Raw genomic sequence first — 14611 nt, 5'->3', positions numbered from 1 at the left:
TGTCAGTTCTGACCTACAGAGGAACTAGAAACTAACCTCCAGGGGAGCTGAAGACGACAAGTCAGCCATGCAGGGAGGAGGTGATTGAGCCCCAATAAAACTCTGTACTCTGAGGACGGGGTTGAAAAAGACTCTCTCCTTGACCAAACGTTATTCGGGCTCTCTGACACTCCTCTTGACTAGGCCTTGACCTTGGTCTTCTGTGCTCTGTCCTTGGCAGCCTGTCATGCCCAGTCTTAGCAAGAACCCTGTTAGGTCAGCTTAGTGAGAATCCACGCACTCTTGATATCTAATCACCTTTGACATCTGATCAAATCCCACCTTTGATGCAGAAGTCCTTGCCTGCCTTCAGGAAGAACACTACTGGGTCAGGTTAGCAAGAATCCCCCACCTTGATGTCTCCTCTTAGTGATTTCCCATACCCTGCCCCCATCCTGCTCCTTGGCTATAAATCCTTAGCTGTCTTCGCTGTATTCCGAGGTGAGCCCGATCTCTCTCCCCGATGACATCACTCTCGACGCCTAGGGCATGAATTAAGTCTTCTTTACCATATTAGTAAGTGTCACAATAATTGTTTACTTTCACAGTGTGAACTTCCCTGGTGGGCAATGCTCCACGTGCATTGTCACACACTGAACACAGGACAGTAAGGCCTCCCAAGGACAACCAAGCTTTGCACTGGAAACCCTCCCAGACTCTGCCCCAAGTGTCTCTCTCTTTGGCTGATGGGAACCTGTATCCTTCCCTGTATCACAGGGTGACTGAGAGTGACAGCTCTGAGTGAGCTCTATGAGTGCTTCCAGGGCATCATCCAATCTCAGGGTAGTTTGGGGACCGCCCCCCCAATTTGCAGTTGGTGCCAAAAGTAAGGGCAGTCTTAGGGATTGTGCTCTCAGACTTTGCAGTTTGGTTAACTCTGGGTACTTGGAATTTAAGAAAACAAAACCTCAGAGCGAGAAGGGACCTTAATGATCATTTTGCTTGGCACCTGCTCTCTCTCCCAAGCCTCATGTCCTCTGCTGGGGACCAGGCCCTGCCCCAACTGACTGAGAAGCGGGACACCCACTACCCTCGTTCCCCTCAGACTCTCCAGTTCACGAAACTGACTCCCGAGCCACCGCCCAGCACCCCCGACCTCACGGGTGTCACCAGCTTAACTCACACCTTAGCTGGTACACCAAGGCCATGTGCAACTTTATGACATCTCTTAAAGATGCAAGAGACTTTGACAACCTTCTATATGAATCACTAAGCCGGAAAAGACCTGCATTCGGGCAAGCTGGTGCAAGAAGTACTTTCCTCTTTGGTGGGGACTTCTGAGGCTCAGAATCCCCCAAAGAGTACAGAATTGGCAGCTGCCCCCTGTGGAGCTGGAAGCTGTCACAAAGCCACACTGCCTCCTATTGGTCTGGGGCTGCTCTAGGTAGAAGAGAAGAGGCTTCCAAATGGTAGTCACGACCCCCCCAGCTCCAAGGCAAGGTATGGAAGAAACACCCCCCATGGACCCTGATGCCCAGCAGTGAGGAAATCAAAGAAGGGAGGGAAGAAATGTGCCCTCTCCCTCTCACAGGACCTCTGCTAGGTCCCTGGTCTCCTCAAGTTTTGTGCTCTAGAGCTTCACTCAGTTCCAGCCCTGCTGTCCAAGCCTACCTAGTCCTCCAACCTAGACCCCACACCCCTTTGTCCATCCTGATCACCAGCTCTGGCCCTGGTCCAAGCCTCCTGGGCCTTTGGACAGGATGACTGCACTTGGTTCCTCACCTTTGACCTCACAATTCACACAAAGTCCTTCGCCACAATCTTATCAGATTGGATTACTGTGTCCATTGAACAAATGACAGATCTGAGACTCCAAGACATACAGAGCCAGAGAGCCCCAGGGCTGGACAGAGATAGAGTCAGGATCCAACCCAGCTCGGTCCAATTCCACTCTAGCGTCTCCACCTCATGGGTCAGCAGGATCCTGCACGTTCATATAACTCCTTAGGGAAGACTCTAGTCCGAATCCCCAGGGGCACAGACTGAGGTGTCAGTGTTCTTCTGACTTGTCCCAGAGGAAGTCTGCTTGGCCCTCATCTCTAAGAAGACCCTTGGCCCGTATCTTCTCGGCAATCTTCTAAAAAGTTAAAATTACTATGTGTCAGTCACTGTGCTAAGCACTTTACATGCATTATCTTCATTTCCTCATGACAAAATTGAACAGACAAAGAGACAAAGGCAGAGACAGGTCTGCTTTAGGTAAAGGACCAAGGTCACTCTGCAGGTTTCACCTTGGCTCAATCCGAGGCCATTCACTGCGGTGAATGTAATGGAAGACATATTCCTCATGGATTGTTGAGAAGGAACATACTCAACCCCAACCCCAAGATACTGTCCCACAGACACCAGGGTGACCATCCCGGGGCAACCCCGGGGGGTTACCTGGACAACGTGGCCTGAGCCACAAATCTCTCCCAGGCTTCACGGTCAGTCAGCAGGAAGTGCAGTTCCTCGAAGCTCACTGTGCTCTGAAAAGACTCAGTGACATCCTCAAGAAGGATTTTGCTCTCTAGATGGAAAGGAAAAAATGAAAAGTTGTTTACTTTTTTCTTTTTCCTGCTCCACTAAGGGAGAGGGAAACCAAGGCTTAGCTGGAGGGAACCTACAGGGCTAAATATGTGTATTTATTGATTGGGGGGTGGGGTGGCGGGGAATAGCTGAGAGCCGGCCTAGGCAGGGTTATTGAGATCAATAGAATCAGTTCCTGCCCCGCTTTCGTATCTCATAAGCAGGTGCTTATAGTCGGGACACAGGACAAGTGCCCTAACATAGCCGTGGGGGGCCAGGGGATGCTGGGGGAGGAGAGGTTTCTATCTGGAACTAACAGGTTCCAGGTAGAGGGGACAGCAACAATACTTAGGGAGGACATACTGTGTAGCAGGTCCTGGCCAAAACCTCATAAACACATTATATTTGATCTTCATAACCACATAGGGAAATATTCTCATTTTACAGGTAAGGTTAGGTAAGGCACTCCAGGTCACACAGGTGGGAGGTGGCAAAGACCAGACTGGGGTCCAGGTCAGTGGCCCACTGACCATCACAGAGCAGTCAGGCTGGCAGCAGGGTGAGAACTGGAGGGAGCGGCCGCTGCCGTGAAGCCCCACAGTCATCCTTAGCCATGCTGGAGGCTTGGACAGGGCAAGAGGGCAGAAGAAGTCTCCAAGCTTGCTGGTCTACCTCCTCCCCCTGCCCTACCTCAGGACCCCTTTCTTCCCTCCTTTCCCCTCTGCTGTCCCCCACCTCCCAGCGGGCTCTCCTGGCCTCACTTCTGGGTCATTTGATGGATTTGATGGGCGGCAGGGGGAGGGAGGAAGTGAGCATCTCAGCCATGACCCTGAGAAGACAGGAGGGAGGTGTCCCCACAGACCCCTGGCCTGGGGACTCCCTTTGACTCCCGCTTAGGGACTCAAGGAAGCCCTTCAAGGGACTGATTCCTCTTAGGGTAACGCAGCTGGAAGCATCCCCACAATTCCAGGAATCATCCAGAGAAGTGGAAGTTGACTACCTGGGCAGAGCTCACTGGCTTCTGAGGACATGGTGCCAGCAGTGGGATCTGAGAGTTTTCGCAACCGCTCGAGTCTGCGTCCCCGCTAGAAGGAGGTGTTGCTTCACCCCTGGGGAGGAGAGAACAAATTGTGGGGTCAAATGTGAGCCAGCTGTGGCAGCAGGAAGCAGCGAGGGGCCAGGTCTCTGGTGCTTCCCTCCGGGATGGCTACCACCGCCAAAGCAGACTTTACCTGATGTGTTTGTCGTCTACTGACTTCTGCCAGCCGCTATTTAAGGAAAGTTACTCACCTCACTCCAGCTCACTCCCAAGCCAAGTCGGGGTCCTGTCGTCCTGCTGGGCCACAAGAAGAAGATAATCAGTCAAGGAGACTGCCATCTGAGAAGTTATAGAAGCAATAAAACCAAACACAGAAGAAAACATGGGAAGAAGTGTTCTGGAAATTTTGGAGGTCAGAAACATGTGTGTTTGCTAATTGATAAGAGCTAATATTGATCAAGTACCTATGACGGGCAGCGCTCCTATGTGTTCCCTCACTGAATATCCACACACACTCCATGAGGTCGGTGCTCTTGTGGCTCCCACGTTAAGGTGGAGGAAACCATCACCTGAAGTTAGTTTAGTCCAAGTTTTCACAATAGTGCTAGAGCCAGGACGTGAACCCGAGTGTCTCTGATCCAAAGCCCATGTTTGTGATGACTGTGCTCTACTCCCTTTAACATACATAAACATTTATTCATGTACAGTTAACCTTTGAACAACACAGGGGTTAGGGGCGATGACCCCCATCCCCGTGCACTCAAAAATTCATGCATAACTTCTGACTTCCCCAAAACTTAACTACTAATAGCCTACTCTTGACCAGAAGCTTTACCAATAATATAAACAGCTGATCAACACATAGTTTGTATGTTATATGTATTATGTACTGTATTCTTGCAACAGAGTAAGCTAGAGAAAAGAAAATGTTGTTAAGAAAATCATAAGGAAGGGGCGCCTGGGTGGCTCAGTCGTTTAAGTGTCTGCCTCAGCTCAGGTCATAAATCCAGGATCCTGGGATGGAGCCCCTACAACTGGCTCCCTCCTTAGTGGGGAGTCTGCTTCTCCCTCTCCCTGTGCCCCTCCCCCCACATGTATGTTCTCTCTCTTTGTCAGATAAATAAATTAAATTAAAAAAAAAAAAGAAAGCCATAAGGAAGAGAAAGTACATTTATAGTACTGCACATATATTTAATGAAAAAATCTGCATAAAAGTAGAACTCTGTGTTGATCAAACCTGTGTTGTTCAAGGGTCAACTGTATATGTGTTTATTTGTAAATGACTCTCCTCGTTCCTCAATGATGTCTTGCATCGTGAACTAGGCTTTGTCTGGATCAATTTCCTGGTGCCACAGCTTCCCAAAGCCTGTGTCCTCCTTGCTTCTGCAAGATTCTTCATCCCACAGGGCCTGGAGTCCTGCTAGGTCCTGGCACAATCCCTACAGCCCTACTATGCATTGTCAAGCCTTCCTGATAATGCCCAGTCCTCTCTGCTGTCCTCCCCCAACTTTGCACCTTAGACTGCTTCTAATTCTTTATCTAAATGATAGTGCAAAGAACAATCTCCTTGTATAAAACTTTGCATTTTGCATTTGAGATTGTTTCCTTAAGACATATAAAACTTTGCATTTGAGATTGTTTCCTTAAGACATTTCTACAAGCAGGATGACTGGGTCAGAAGGTATCAACACGTACAAAGTTTTTCATACCTAGAGCCACACTGTTACGAAAAAAATCATACCAATTCACATTCACACTCACAGTAGATGAGGGTGTCCACCATCCCATTCTTACCAGTTCCTCATAGACTTTTTTAAAAAACAGACCCTTATAGAGAGAGAATTTATTTTAGTTCTGTTATTCTCTTACCTTGGGAGATGAGGAAAGACAGCAAATGTTGACTACGTTTAAGCATTATTTCTTTTAAAGATTTTATTTATTTATTATTTGAGAGAGAGAGGGAGATTGAGAGAACAAGTGGGAGGAGGGGCAGAGGGAGAAGCAGACTCCCCGTGGAGCAATGAGCCTGACGCAAAACTCGGTTCCAGGACCCCGTGATCATGACCTGAGCCGAAGGCAGACGCTTGACCAACTGAGCCACCCATGTGCCCTAAGCATTATTTTTTTCTAAGTTTATTTATTTTTCTTAGTAATCTCTACACCCAATTTGGGACTCGAACTCACAACCCCAAGGTCAACAGTCCCATACTTTTCAGAATAAGCCAGCCAGGTGCCCCTAGGCACTATTTGAAGAAGGCAAAAGAGCATTTATCAACTACCCCTCCTGAGACCTGACTGAAATGATAGTAAAGGTACTTAGAGGTATAAAAATAACTAATGATGAGAGTGACTCACATTTGTGCCCTTTGCTCTGCACTGGTAATTAACTGCTCTAAGACTTTACAAATAATAACCTGTCTTCTTCAATAATCATTGAGTAGTGTGTGTATCATTTGCATCCCTGTTTACAGATAAGGAAACTAAAGCACAGACTAGGTGACTTGCCCAGAGTCAGAAATCTAGTAAGTGGTAGACTGGGTTCAAGTGCTCAAGGTCCTGCCTGCTGGACTCAAGAACCCACACACTGCCTCTCCTCCTTCTGCTACCAATTTGAAAGGAGAACGGGGCCAACAGGAGTCCAGAGGCTTAGACAAATGTTTGAATGCAGACTGGATGCAGAACTGATAGCTGAATAAAGAAGAGGAGAGGGAGCTGCCATCAGAAAAACAAAGAGAGAACAAGGCAATAGGCAAGAAGAATGGTTGGCTAGGCAGACCTTTGGAGAACACTGAAGATGAGAGGGAGGTGGAGGGGAAGCAGGAAGAAGGTTACCAACCCTGCAGCCAATCCTATATTCACAGCAGCCTAAGTCTACACCAGAAGGGGAAAAATCAGAAATGAAATACTCCAGAAAAAATACCTCTGTCTTCTGACATCTAGGGAATCCTCATCCAATCACTCTACAGGGAAGCCTGTCAATCAACTTACCTCTCTGTAACTATGAATGGGCAATCTAGGATCAGATATATAAGAAAGATGACCAGATGGAAAGGGTGGCTAAGATAAATAAAAAATGACTCCAGAAGGGGCACCTGGCTGGCTCAGTTGGTAGAGCATGCAACTCTTGATCTCAAGAGTTCATGCCCCACATTGGGCATAGCGCTTACTTTAAAACAATAATAACAAAAATAACTGGACTTAATAAACCTTCAAAACAATGAAACCAGAAGAAACACGTAATTTTGACTATAAGAATAATTTTTTAAACCTTGAACCAATGTCCTCAGGGAGGTTAGAAAGCTGTTTTCTTCATAAAATGAGAACGGGATGCACCGAAAAGGGAAAAAAGTAATGGGACAAAAAAGAGATCTTGGGAATTAAAAAGAAGTCTCAGGAAAGTTTGGAAAAGTCAAGGAAAACTTCCAGAAAATAAAACAAAAAGGTGACAGAAGAAATGAAACTAAATGAGGAATGACAAGTTACCAAGGCTATCAATTCTTAGAAAATTACTTTAGAAAGAGCTGCAGAAAAGAAAAAAAAGTAGTTTGTGTGTTTATGGGGTGAGGTGGAGGATAATAACCAAGAAACCAAGAGACAGAAAGATATGAGGTCCAGGAAACAGGAAAATTAACATAGACAGAAAGGAATCCAAGGACTACAGCTGGGCATACGGAAGGCCGAGAGAGCAACCAGCCCAGAATGGAATAAGAAGTGAAGAGTTCTATGGGCAAAGGGGACTTGATATAATACTTATATAATGCACAGTTCAAATGAAACTGAGGAAATGTTGAAGGCAACCTTGCAAGGGGTAAAAACATAGGCAATTAGAAAATCAGGAAAAACTAAAGCTGTACAAGAAAACATGTGCAACTGTATTTCACAAGTTAGCTCTACAGTAAAGAATACTGAAAACATCACAGATATGTAAACATTCTTGTGCCATTTTTCACTTCTAGAATGAAAGAGACCATTTAAATATGAGAACTAAATGCACTTGTTGCCATAGTAAATTAAAGTACAATGATAGAAGTTGGAGGTGAAGCACTGAAGAGAGGAGGAGGATTAACATCCTTATTTTACAAAGTGGGGAGTTCAGAAATACTGGCTGCAATTGAGAGGTTAAGAAATGAAGATGGAAGAAAAAAAGAAAAAAGAAACAAAGGTGTAAGTAAATTGCTTACGACTAGAAAGGTTTCCAATCAAGGACATAAAATCAGTGATAGAATGGTATTAGGAGAAACTGGGGAGGTGTGTAAGGAAAAGTATATAAATAAGTGAAATCATTATCTGTCCTGGTAAGAAATAAATAGCTCATAAAACAATTTAAAAATTGAGGGTCTGAAACTAACTATTGTAGTTGTTGACTACCTGCTTTGTCCCAGGCACCGTTCTAAGCACTTTGTATGCATTAACTCATGAATTAGTTCTCACCATGACTCTGTAAGAAAAGAAACTGAAGCTCAGAAAGGTTAAGTAATTTACCCAAAGCACCCAGCTAGTGCCAGAGCCAGAATTCAAATCCAGACTCCCTGTCTCCAGAGCCTACACTTCCACCTGTTCTGTCTCCCAGTGTAAGAGTATCATCTAAAGATATTGATTAACCACCTAAAGAAAAAGCAACAAATTAAAAGTGATCGCTTTTAATTGGGAAAGGGGGTGTGCAGAGCCCTCGGTACTAATGATTTGTTTTAACCATATGCACTTATTACTTTGTTTTATTTTTAATTTTAAGAAAGGAGAAGTCACATTATAGCAGTGAGTAACAGCTAACTGCAATAATGGGTTGGTTTCCGGCACTACCACTTGAAAGATGATGGGAGCAGTTGGATCATAAGAAACAAGCCTCACTCCTGATGTGAGTTGTCAGTGTGGGAGAAATCTTGGTGGTTGATGAAAGTAAGTTGTCTAAGAAAAGTGGGATGATAACATAGGTTAAACTAGGCTAATCAGAGTGAACTCCACCCTTCCACAGATATATGTTCTAGCAATGCCTCGCCCACTCACATAGGCACCCATGGGTTTTTCTCCACTCAAAGGTAGCAAGACTCCTTGGAGGGAGACTGAATTCCACGGGCCTTCAATATCCCCTCCTCCAGAAGAAAAGGATGCTTCGGGCATGTTCAGAGCAGGGCTCAATAGGGCACTCACTGGTAATCCTACCAAATTACATAGAATAATAATGGTAATTGATAAGGATTATTAGGGTCATGTTTAATTGGGTCAAGCTGAGTCTGTGAAAGGCCATGAGTTCCTAATAATGTCCAAAGGAGAAGAGCTGAGACAAAGTATATAAAAAAGGGAGATACAAAGGTGTAAAGTTGTAAATCAAAAAGGAGTTAGTATAATGGGAATCGTTTAATTGTTAATTAATCCTAATAAGAAGGGGAGTCTTTTTTTAAATAAAGATTTTATATATTTATTTGAGAGAGAGAGAAAGCGAGAGAGCATGAACATGGGGTGGGTGGTTGGAGAGTGGCAGGCAGAGGGAGAGGGAGAAGCAGAGTTCCCACTGAGCAGGGAGCCCCACACAGCCAAAGGACACCATGAAGCACATGGACCAAGAGCAAACGCAGAGAGCAGGAGGAGTGAGCGGGCAGAAAGAGCCGGACCCTGGATGACACCAAACCTTTGCAAATGTGTCTGCACTCTCGGTCCCATCCTTCCTGTCCTCTGCTATTCTTGGCCCGGCCCTGACCCTCGTGTTGGACCTCAGCTGGGTTTTGATGCTGGACAATGCTCCCTCCTGCCTGATTAGTACCCAGGGTGTCCCTGGCTAGCCTGCAGATTGGTCAGCTCCCAGCAAGGCTAGCAGGAGGAGAAGGAGGGAAGAAGCCCGCCCTTGCCCACCTGCATGGCCCACACAGGACACAGAGCCCTCCCATCCCCACCGGCTCTGTCTAAGCTCTCCAGAGGCAGCAGGACACAGATTCTCACCAAAGCATCTCCCTGCAAGCAGCTGCAGACATCCTCCTTGGGCAGGGGAAGGGGAGCCTAAGACAGGATCAGCTTCACACTCAGCATGGCGTCCACCCCGGGCTCCCTAATGCTCCCGCTCCTATCTTCCTCACTGCTCCCGCCCGGCCTCCATGTTGCCTTGGTCCAGTCATCCTCAAGGACCCCTCACTTCCCTGCTTCTTTTCTTTTTTCTTTTTTAATGTTTATTTTATAGGCTCCATGCCCAACGTGGAGCTTGAACACACTCAGGGCCCTGAGATCCAGAGTCAAAGGCTCTACCTACTAAGCCAGCCCAGCGCCCCTCCTTGCTTCTGATCACACCTCAGCCTCCAGCCCTTTGCTTGGCTGCTCCGTCCCCCTGGAATGCCTTTCCCCACCTTCCTCACCTTGTAAAAGTTTACCTGTGCTTAGAGGCCCAGCTCAACCGCTGTCTCCCCTGCAGCCTGCCCCCACTGACTCTCTGGGCTCCCCTTGGATGTGCACTGTCCTGACTGCAGTCCTCTGTGTGTTCTCCTCTGTTGGACTCTGAGCCCTGGCGGGGGCCTGTCTATTCCCTCCCGCACCTCCTGTTCCAGGGCCTCCCGGGGTACCCGCTGCCCCTGCTCTCCAGCCCACAGCCGGGCTCAGATCCGAGGGCTGGCAGCACAGCACCCCCCAGCTTCACTCACCGATGAGCAATTCCACTTGTTTTCTTGTCTGTCTTGATGAAAAGCTCATGCTGGCCGAGAACAAATAAGACTATGCCTCAGATTTCACATGAATTACCCTCCTGATTTAATGTGCTTTGGACAATTCTATCAGATTTGTGGGAGTTTCCATGTATTTCCTCATGTCTCTGTACTCCAGCCATAATATTTTTTATATGAGGAGAAAGAGGAAGAGGAAATTGCAGGAAAACATGGTCCTGGTACCTGAGCCTTAGCAGGACTTTCCAAAGCCTCCCCTCCCCCAGGGTGGCGAGGCCAGGTGTGGATGTCAGGCCCAGCTCCCTCCACCCTCACCTCACTTTTGTTTCCTAACTGCTGCCAGGAACTTTGGGGGAGAAGGGTGGGGATCATTTCCTTAGTGCACTGCAGGCTTCTTTGAAGTCTTAAGAAAAGCCGGGTTTCTATGGATTGTAGCCGGCACCAGTTAGAGATGTCTTGAGAAGGAGGAGAGGAAGAGGAGAAAGAAGAAGAAGGAGGAGGAGGAGAAAGAGAAGGGGAAACAGAGGAGAAGCAGAAGCAGAAAAAGAAGAATAGGAGGAGGAAGGGGGGAGGAGGAGAAAGAGAAGGGGAAACAGAGGAGAAGCAGAAGCAGAAAAAGAAGAATAGGAGGAAGAAGGGGGGAGGAGGAGAAGGAAAAACCAAAAGGCTTGTACAAAATCAATCAATTAATCAATAACTCCCAACAGGACCTAAATGTAAGCTAGAAAGAAAAAGCCGCAAATATCCTGGAAAAAAATATTTAAAAAATAATAATTTTGAGTTGGAGAAACCTTTTAAGCAAGATGCAAATCCCAGAGGCCATAAAAGGAAAGTTCAGTTATCTGACCTCTTAAACATTAAAAATTGTAGTGGAGGGCGCCCGGGTGGCTCACTTGTAAAGCGGCTGCCTTCGGCTCAGGTCATGATTTGGGGTCCTGGGATCGAGTCCGGCATCGGGTCCTTGCTCAGCAGGGAGTCTGCTTCTCCCTCTCCCCCTGCTCCTCCTCTCTATCTCTCTCAAATAAATAAATAAACTCTTAAATAAGTACATAAAATAAAAATTGTAAAGGACACCATGAACAGAGTCAGACTACAGCCAGAGGCCAGGAGGCAGCACCCTCCAAACTTAGAGCAGACAAAAGCTGAGTTACACAGAACACGACAAATCCTATGAATCAACATAAAAAGACTGAAAGCAAGTTCTTAAGATATGTGAACAAAGAATCCCCAGCGTAGGGACTCACCCAGAGTCACGGTCCACGGTGGGCGCAGGCAGGGCCGAAGGGTAGACCAGGCTTTGTGACGCAAGTGTTTGGGGAGAAAGGTGACTTTAACAATCCAAAGCCTTCTAGGTTTACTTCTGCTGGCGGAAACACACAGCTTTAAGCTCCCCTCCTTATCCTCCACCCCAGCAGTCTACAGTTTTGTGTTTTCAGATTCAAAGCCTGGACCACGCTACAGCGTGGCCCTTCTCACTTCCGGCCATTCTCTTCTTGCTGCAGGCACACAGGCCTGCCTCTGCACTTCCTGCCCTACAGTGGGTGGAACACAGGGCCCGGTGGGGGACAGGGAGCAAAGCCCAGACATCTCCCTGCTCTATCTCCCTGCTCTGTCTCCTGGTCACGGTCACGGTCATGGCACCCTGGGCCAGTCACTCCCTATCAGGCCCTCAGTTTCCCTGCAGGGCCTGGCACTGAGCAGACACTCAGAGACACTGTGGGCAACACAACCCTGAGTCCTTGTATCTCAAAAGACAACGTGAGCCTTTGCTGGTCAGCCTGGCAGTCTCACCCTGGGGTACCCAGAGGCTCTGACTCACCTGCCCTCCTCCCCTGCTCTGCATCCTCCCAATTCCCCAAAGGGATGAGCACACCAACATCAGCCTTCCTTCTGGGGTAGCCTGCTCAGGTCGCAGGCAGTCTGGAACCCGGGCTGGGCAGTGCCTCCATCCTTCTCCACTGTTTTGGGGCACAGGGAGAGGGGGGAAGCCCTGGGACCTGGGGCTGGAGCTTCAGGTTCACCCTCATCTACAAAATCGAGACAACACAGGATCTTTCCTTAAAGAGCTGTATGGAGGGTGAGTAGATGGGCTGGGGCCCCTACCCTCCCAGCTTACCCAGGGATCTTCCTCTGACTGAGCTGAAGCACATCCAGTCGTTCTTAGCTGTGAGGACCCGGTTATGAGTCTGTGCAGTAACCACACCTCGGGGCCCAAATACGTCTGGGACCTGAAAGGGAGACTGAAAGCAGCCTGTGATGAAACCACACACCTGGACGGGGCTGGTCCAGTCGTCCTACCCACCTCAGCTGTCCTGACTCCCTCAAAGGACCTTCTGGGTCCTTCTCTGTTCTGCCCTTCCTGCCACTGATAGACTGTGGGACCCTCAGCAAACGACTCCCCACCGCAGACCCCCCGGTGGCTTGTTCCCAGCCCCCTCCTCTCTGTCCCTCCCACCTCACTCCCCTGCATGCCTGCCTTATTCAACTTCCTGTCCCCAAACACACCAGGTGCTCACAGCAGACTTGCCATGTTGCAGCCGCTCAATGCCACACCCACGTGGCTTCTAGGCGTTTGCTGATGCAGATCCTTCTGCCAGGAGCACCTGCTCCTACCACCTGGAAAAATCATGCTCATACTTCAAAGCCCAAATCGAGCATCACCTCCTCTCAGAAGCCCCCCAGCACCCTCCCTGGCAGAGTCCCTGTGCCCTACTCTGCTCCCATGGCACCTGGGGGAGGGGCTGAAATCCCTGCTGGGGACACCTGTCCGTGTCTTCCCCCCACCCCTTTGGATCTAATCAGGTCTCTCTAGCCTTGTCCCGGATGTCGGGACAGCCCCAGGAGGCCCGCCCTTGGTGGCCAAGTGCTATTTGCAAGGATGTAGACATTTGCGGGAGAGGGCTCAGGAAACACTGCTGTTTTCTACCCCACTCGTTTCTGCTTGACGACAGATCTCTTTCTCTTTAAAGGAGGACTTTTCTAGGAAGGCTAGCGTCAGGAAACAGCAAATGGAAACAGCCAGCGAGGCCTCCCGCCCGCGTGGGCCCCGAGCAGAGCAGCCGCCGTGGACAGAGCTGAGTGTGCTCCAGGTGCCGTGCGGGCCCCGTCCACGCAGCCCCGTCTGGTTCCCACAGAGGCCCTAGGAGATACCTGCCCCCTGCACAGATAGAGACGCTGCGGGGAAAGGGTCCCACGGCTTGTGAGATGTGCAGCAGCTGGACGGCTGTGGGCTTTGCCCCTGCGCACACGGAAGCCAACCTGACCCTTCCATCCGGGCAAATGTCCCTGGGGCATCGAGGCTCCTCTGCCAGCTTGTGAGGGAGGGACAGAGTGATGGAATGATGACATAAGAATCGCACCCATGGTTTGTGATGATCACCCTGTGGGTGGGCTGGGAGCTCGGGCTGAATTTGCAGATGGGGAAAGCCAGGTGAGGGGATAGGTGGTGGCTTTGGTCCAGCAACTCAGGGAAGGAGCCAAAACTCAAGGCCACGTTGACATTGTGCCCTCTGACACGTGGTTAAAGTACTATTGTGTCCACCTCTCCTTCTTTGGTTACTTCTTGGTCATTTTTTCTGTAGCCTCCCTTCCTCCTGATTCTTCTCCCTTTCCCTAGCACGCCCTTGGCGTGACACCCGGTGAAACCACTGTGAGATGCAGAACGCGATGCAGCGTCCATAGGACCTGCGGCCCGATGGTCTAATGCCCATGCAGAATGGCCTCCGGACATCGACGGGCTCCAGGAACACAGCCCCGCGGTGGAGCAACCAGGATGGGGCTGCAGACACGTCAGGTGAGGATTAGGCATCTTTGGACTGCAGGGACAAGTGCCGAGTCCACCCCACTTGGGGACCCTAAAGATCTAGGGACTATAAAATACGGCTCCACTTGACCCCCGAGGATCCCAAGAAAAGTCACCCAGGATGACCACAGCTCCAGAGTCGGGGGTCTCGGCAAAATCTTTGGTCAATAAGCCATTTCAGCCCACTGGGAAGGCAACCCCACCTCAGTGGGAAAGTCACCCTCACATTGCTGAGGGAGGAGTCTGGCAGACGCCTCAGCATCATCAGGTGGAGGCTGGGAGAGTCAGCAGACGGGGACACACAACCAGCGCCCCCACCCAGTCTCTCCATCCCAGGGGGACGTGGGCTTGGCTCACATGCTGGACCTTATGACTTGTGTTTCAGAGCAGGGACCCCACCTCCTGGGTCTCCCCTTGTCTAGGGACAGTGGGGGGTGGCTGGGAACTGGACATAGGACACTGGGGACTTCTGAAGTCATCAGAGTGGCTGGCGGAGACAGACATCTAAGGGGATTGCATCCACACTGACGGCGCCTGGTCACTCGTGGGACGTGGCTGGGAGCCACGGGTCGGGGTCACTTG

The 14611-nt window shown here is 49.2% G+C and overlaps 1 long non-coding RNA gene across 2 annotated transcripts; it reads right to left on the bottom strand.

Moving 5' to 3' along the window:
* Positions 1–6: 6 nt before the first annotated feature.
* Positions 7–14559, bottom strand: LOC115945134 (uncharacterized). Of its 2 annotated transcripts, XR_014141606.1 has the most exons (5): positions 12733–14559; positions 12344–12467; positions 3838–3883; positions 3548–3656; positions 7–2548 (listed from the first exon to the last, which is right to left on the bottom strand). It is a non-coding gene; the product is annotated as an uncharacterized LOC115945134 (long non-coding RNA). The 2 variants fall into 2 exon arrangements; XR_014141605.1 differs by lacking the exon at positions 12733–14559 and having other exon boundaries at positions 12344–12602.
* Positions 14560–14611: the final 52 nt, after the last annotated feature.

Source organism: Leptonychotes weddellii, unplaced genomic scaffold (genome assembly GCF_054177405.1).
Source record: "Leptonychotes weddellii isolate Sample4059 unplaced genomic scaffold, ASM5417740v2 HiC_scaffold_1120, whole genome shotgun sequence".
In the NCBI taxonomy this organism is placed as follows: domain Eukaryota; kingdom Metazoa; phylum Chordata; class Mammalia; order Carnivora; family Phocidae; genus Leptonychotes; species Leptonychotes weddellii.
Note: the sequence above shows the minus strand (reverse complement) of the source record. Positions and strands in the feature narration are given on the sequence as shown.